Source organism: Triticum dicoccoides, chromosome 5A (assembly GCF_002162155.2).
Source record: "Triticum dicoccoides isolate Atlit2015 ecotype Zavitan chromosome 5A, WEW_v2.0, whole genome shotgun sequence".
NCBI classification, from domain to species: domain Eukaryota; kingdom Viridiplantae; phylum Streptophyta; class Magnoliopsida; order Poales; family Poaceae; genus Triticum; species Triticum dicoccoides.
Genome location: NC_041388.1, coordinates 502,171,621 through 502,177,237, shown reverse-complemented (window position 1 = coordinate 502,177,237; position 5,617 = coordinate 502,171,621). Strand labels below are relative to the sequence as shown.

The 5,617-nt window shown below is 44.1% G+C and overlaps 1 protein-coding gene across 10 annotated transcripts in view; it reads left to right on the top strand.

Moving 5' to 3' along the window:
- The window catches only part of LOC119302412, an 8,212-nt gene extending 4,321 nt beyond the window's left edge, over window positions 1-3,891 (top strand). For 4 of the 10 annotated variants that reach the window (XR_005147562.1, XR_005147558.1, XR_005147559.1 and 1 more), the window contains 5 exons: window positions 872-1,386; window positions 1,559-1,653; window positions 1,732-1,815; window positions 1,925-3,364; window positions 3,454-3,891. The gene's annotated coding sequence lies outside the window, so the exon portion shown is untranslated. Of the gene's footprint in view, window positions 1-6; window positions 277-371; window positions 1,387-1,558; window positions 1,654-1,731; window positions 1,816-1,924; window positions 3,365-3,453 lie in introns of those variants that run through there. The other 6 variants (XR_005147565.1, XR_005147564.1, XR_005147563.1 and 3 more) reach the window with 6 other exon arrangements.
- The last annotated feature ends 1,726 nt before the right edge of the window (window positions 3,892-5,617 follow it).

Below are 5,617 nucleotides of genomic sequence, written 5' to 3'. Positions count from 1 at the left end.
CGCCGTGCCGTCCTCCCCGCACCCTGGCCTGTCTCCTCTCCGCCGCGCCCTCCTCCCCGCGTCATCCGAGTCCTCCTGGCCCGCGCCGGCCGGTTCGAGCGCACGCCGCCGACCGCGAACAGCTGCTCATCACGCTCCTCTCCGCCGCGGGAAACGGCCGGGAGGAGGAGGACGCACGGGAGGCGGGGCAGCGTCCGATCCGGCCGAGGCTTACGGCGACACGGATGCGGAGGCTCTGGCCGCGGTCGCTACGCTCCCTCCGTTCACTACCTTCCCGTGAGCTTACTTCCACCCTAGCCTCTCCCCCTTTCCTCTTTGTTTTTTAACTGATTCCCAACTGCTTGATCAATCCCGCTCCTCTGCTCCTGCAGGATGGCTTTATCTGTTCAATTGCTTAATTTGGTTGTCTTGTCTTACCTGAACTGCAAGGGAACCAACATACATGGCATGATGGATGGAGATCAGTAGATGTTTTTTTGTTCTGTTCACATGCTTTCTAATAGTTTCCATAGGATTATAGGCATGAGCTTTGAGCAATAGGCATAAATCTGTTGTAATCAATCAAAGGCAGTGAGGACGTTTACTGAAATCTTTAGAAGTGGGGATCCTCTGAATTGCTTTGATTGAACGTCCAACGAGGATCTCATCTTATAGTAACTCTGAAACATTGTATTGGTAGTTTTTATCTTTACACTTTTGCCTTCTGTACATACTGGATTGCATTGTTTAGGACATGACACAGCGCTGCAAGCAGCTCATGAGAGTAGTTAGCAAACGCAAATCATTGTATATGTCACTTATGCTTCTCTTAATAGAAAATAGTACTATTTTGGAGAAGGGCATCTGGCTGACTTTCAATAAAACTCTTCAGGTTTTGTTTGGTGAGATTCTCTTCAGAAAACAAGATTTGTATTGGTGGTAGATTGACAGCAACTGACAGCATCTTCGTCATCCGCGGTGGCAGTGCCGTCCGCGCGGAATGCCTTCTGCGTCCGCGCCTCCGCCACCGACACCGCCACGCAGCCAATGATGTCGGCATGTGGTGAAAAAAGGGCCCAAGTGAAAGGTCGACCAAGCTGTAAAAATTCAGTGAAGAGGAATTTTTGTGCTCACAGCTCACACCATGGCGTCCGTTGCCTCTGTTCTTACTTTATTATTTTGTTTTTCCCTTCGTCGATTTTTCACGTCGCCTGACAAGAACAAGAATTGCAAAGAAGAAGTGAAAAGAAAACACAGAACAAAGGATGAACGCCAGAGAGCACTACTATATATTTTTCCCCCAAAATATGATGGGCAGTGGTGTGCTTGTTTGCATTGATCGCATGGTGGCCAGCACTTCACCACACATCTGACGGCGACTGTTTTATCCATGAGGTGGAGGATAAGGTATTCACCTCTAAAATCACACTTCCGTTTTCCTGTTTCCATCTGAAATATGGATTACCAATATACTACTCTCACTTGGATTTGCACATGAAAGCAGTATAAATACTTTCACCGAACTGTACAATTTGTTGAGCCAAGTGTCGAGTCTGATATGGCATCTTTGTGCTTTCAGAGAAGCGCATCTCTGAAATTCACAGTTCTGAACCTAAAGAGACACATCTAGAAAATGATTGCACGAGTGGTTCCAGTGTCATGTACGTCAACATGGTAAGCATGTCTTCTTTTCTGATTCTAAGTTGTAAAAGTATTCCATGCTACTATTTGTTGACCAGAATTGGCTACCAGGTTGGAGATTTGGGATCGGATGCTGCGCCAAGAGCGAGGGACAGAGGTGCTGAACTAACAGCAGGGGGGAGGGTGATTCTTCAGGTACCAACATGGCTGTCGACTAGAGAATTTAGTTAACCGTTTGCTTTACTTGAAGCTCCAAATTGTAGTTATTTTATTTGTTCACTAATTTGGTATAATCCTAATATAGGAGGACTATGATTGTATGATATGAGATCCTGACATTTAGCAATAATAAAAGTCTGACACTGAATGGTTCTTTTCGGAAGTACAGTTGTAAGATCTATGATTCTAGCTTCGACCTTTAACTGGACAGTACTAATTGGACATATAATTGATTATTTATGCACAACAAGATATTCTGTTTGTTTTAGTTTTTCAATCAGATTCATCTAGCCCTTTGTTGAATTTCTAATTGTTCCACCCTCTACCTCTGAAACTCAGAAATCAGAGAAAGGTCATTGGCATATCCCTATCTCTGACGGAAATTTGCTAGCGAGGAAGAGGACCAGAATGTTTTTTCTATTGTTGGGGATATACATAATACATATAGATAAATTTGGACCATTTATAACAGAGATTTCTTGCCAAAAATATTAACTCTGTCCAGCAGTGGGCACTGTCAAGGTAATAACAGGAATTTGCTGAACCTAATTGAAAGAAAGAGGGATGGTAATCCGATCGAGAACATTCTCTAACTAAAATAGACTTACGAACAATCAACAATATCAAATAGTTTCAAATTAACAAATGTTGTTTGATTAAAATACTGATTTAAGAATTTGGCGAATCTATAATTCTCTACATAGAGCCTGTTCGGAAATGGTCTGGCTCCTCAGAATCCTCGACTCCGGCTCCTGCTCCCGAAATACTGCTCCTCGTAAAAAATAGCCCTGAAAAAAAACTGTTCGACAGACAGCTCCGCTCCTTGATTCACTTGTGGCGAGTGGAGGAAACAGAAACGAGCGAGTCGTGTGGCCGCTCTGAACCGTTTCCCACTTGGCGGTGGCAGTTCCTTTGTAAATTTTATCAACTCCATGATATTGAAGATCTGAGATCTGAGAATTAGCCGCTCCACAAAATTGCACAGCAGCCCGCTTCACTCCATGTTTTCAGCTCCGTGGAGCTCAAGCGTTCGGCGCCGCTCCACCAACTCCGGGAGTGGAGTTGAGGAGCAGAGAGAAACCGAACACACCCATAATCACTTGGTGCATTGTTAGACCACTTGGGGACAATATCATCAATTTCTTGCATACTGCAATAATGCAAGTTTAAAAAGCCAGTTTCTTGTGTTTCTTATTATCTCTGTGTTCAGCTAACTGCCAAGAATCATATAAGGATGCATCTAATGAGGTAGATTTTGTTTATGCATTTTTTAAGTGTATAGGGATGCTGTATCTGATTAACAAAACATTGTTCAACCTTCTATGAGTCCACCTAGGGAGCTGCACAAATTTGGAACAACTTCCAGAACAGGCATCCAAGCATTTTGGTCTGCTACCAGTAAGCTGCCAGAGCAAGATAGCTGGGAGTCTGGGATGTCGAGTCGTCGAGCCGTCCAATGCCAAGTTCGCCGGTGGAAGGAGAACATCCGTCAAGCCGTCCGTCGCCTGAGGCGGCTACACCAGAGGTATGTCTCCTCTTGAAAGTTAATCGCCTGAGCTGTCCATCGCCTGAGCCCCTGTTTCAGTTTATTTTTTCCGCCTCGCTGCTCAACAGGTCCGTGGGTTACTACTCCTTTGCTCTTGCTGGCGACCGGCCTCCAGAGTAGCACTTGCTTGAGATCTGATCTAGAACTGAATTGTGCCCTGCTTTGCTGTGGTCGTATGCTCTGTGTCCACCGATGAGTTTCAGATACAGATTAGGACCAAAATTGGAGTAGGTTCAGTCGCGCAAATGTTGTATCACTTTGTCATGGGTATTGTGCTGTTGAATTGCTTGTTGGACTGTTCAAACTAAAGTCGTCCAGTCAGTTTGCTACAATGTTCATTTGTTTACTTTGGAAGTTCTGTAGAATTTGGGCCTGATCACTTTCGAATTTGTCTGTGGTTTGAGATTAATCTTTCCGAGATGTTAGAGAGTGGGTCCAAGGATGGATCTGCCCATCAGTGTGCAGAGGATCTTCTAATTCCTGCAGCTAATCTTGATTCATGGATATTGTGTTTGCTCTGTGGCGCATTATGTTTCAGTTTATTTTTTCTGAAAAATTGGCGCTACTTCTGATTGCTCACAATTTAAGTTTTGCTGATATACACTGGAGGCATTATACCAACAGCTTTCTCTGTTTTTTTTTATGTGTGCTACTACAAATACAAGCACACAGCTTTTACAAACACACGGCTTCCGCTGGCTTGGCTAGCTTTGTACGTCCACTTTGCGCTACAAGCCGCCTTTCTACGCTGTCTTACAATCTCGTAGTACAGACCATGCTCCACCTGAGGTACGCCCGATCTCATGCCAAGCTAACTATGGTTCTGTCGTTTTGAAAAAGGCATGAACTTTCCTTTGTGCCTGCAACCATAGGTTCCATCATCATTACCTTGCGTGTATATGGACAACTTGCACTCTTTAGGACTGATAGATGTGAAATTATTAGATCTTTGCATCAATTACAGGAACAACACAATGTAAGATATGCAAGTTTATCGAGAGGAATGAAAAGAAAAAAAAGCACATGTATGGTTTATTTGGCATCACCAGCTTTTGTGTTTTCAGTGTACATCTTAGCCTATGTAAACTGCAAGTTGAATAAAGTGTGCTCTCTTTCTCTAGAATACTTTCTTTAATAAATGTAGAACATAAAAGCCTGATCTTAATAAGCGAGACCTCAAGTTGTTCTTTTAAGATAGATTCAGATCAAACCTTTTCAAAGTAAAGATCCCTCGGCCAGAGACTTAAGTTACTCCCGTGAGTACATACTAAGCTTTAGTAGAAAAACTTGTTGATTGACTGGAATCAACGAAATTTCGATGCAACCAACTGCAACAAGTGGCAGCATGAACTAGCTATGAGCAATATTTATAGGGTACTACTAGCAACCGCCAAGGAATCCGTCACAAAAACATGTCAGGCAGCTAGGCATGTGAGTGAGATGTGTGTCGGTAACATTGGATGTTTGTGTGTAAATGTAAATCAAGAAAAATGGTTCTTGGTATCTAGAGAAGAAATACACACACACACACGAGAGAGTAATTCATAGTGGATATAAAAATACCTATTAATGTTGTACGTGAGTTGACTCGACATGCTGCAAGATCTTCTGATTTGTTCTCTGAAGGTGACCTCAGAGTATAGCGTTGCATATTCCTGAGGCAATTGTGATTCTCTATTTTGTTAGGACTAAGATGCTTGAACATGTAAGCAGTACACTATCAAGCAATAGAGATCTTTCTTGTGCTGACTACATGCTGCCATTTAGGCCGTACACACTGTTTAGTAACTAATCAAAAAGTGTCAAAGGCTAGCTACCAAAGCAAATCTGAATCTGCTAACTATACCACTACTGCCACAACTAACCAAGGTTGGAGCATAAGAAAGAAAGGAGGGGTTGCCAATTTGAATGCTAAGGACAAGCTTCCATACAGCGGCTGCACGTCCACCAACCGCCATGGTTGGAGCCTGCGGGAGGAGGGGTGGGAGGGAACAGGGAGGAAGCAGGAGCCACCCAAGGTCCTGTTCATACGACAACGCAAGCGGAAGACATAACGTTGCGGCCACCGGAAGCGTTATTCTTTCTGCCCTTGTCTTCCGAGAACGAGGGGGGCAAGGGAGGCGGCGGCGGCAGTGGGGAAGAAGAATGGGGAACGGGAAGAAAGATTGAGTTTGTGTGTGTTGTGTGTGTGTGTGTGGGTGTGGGTGTGTGTGTGCGTGCGTGTGTGTGCGT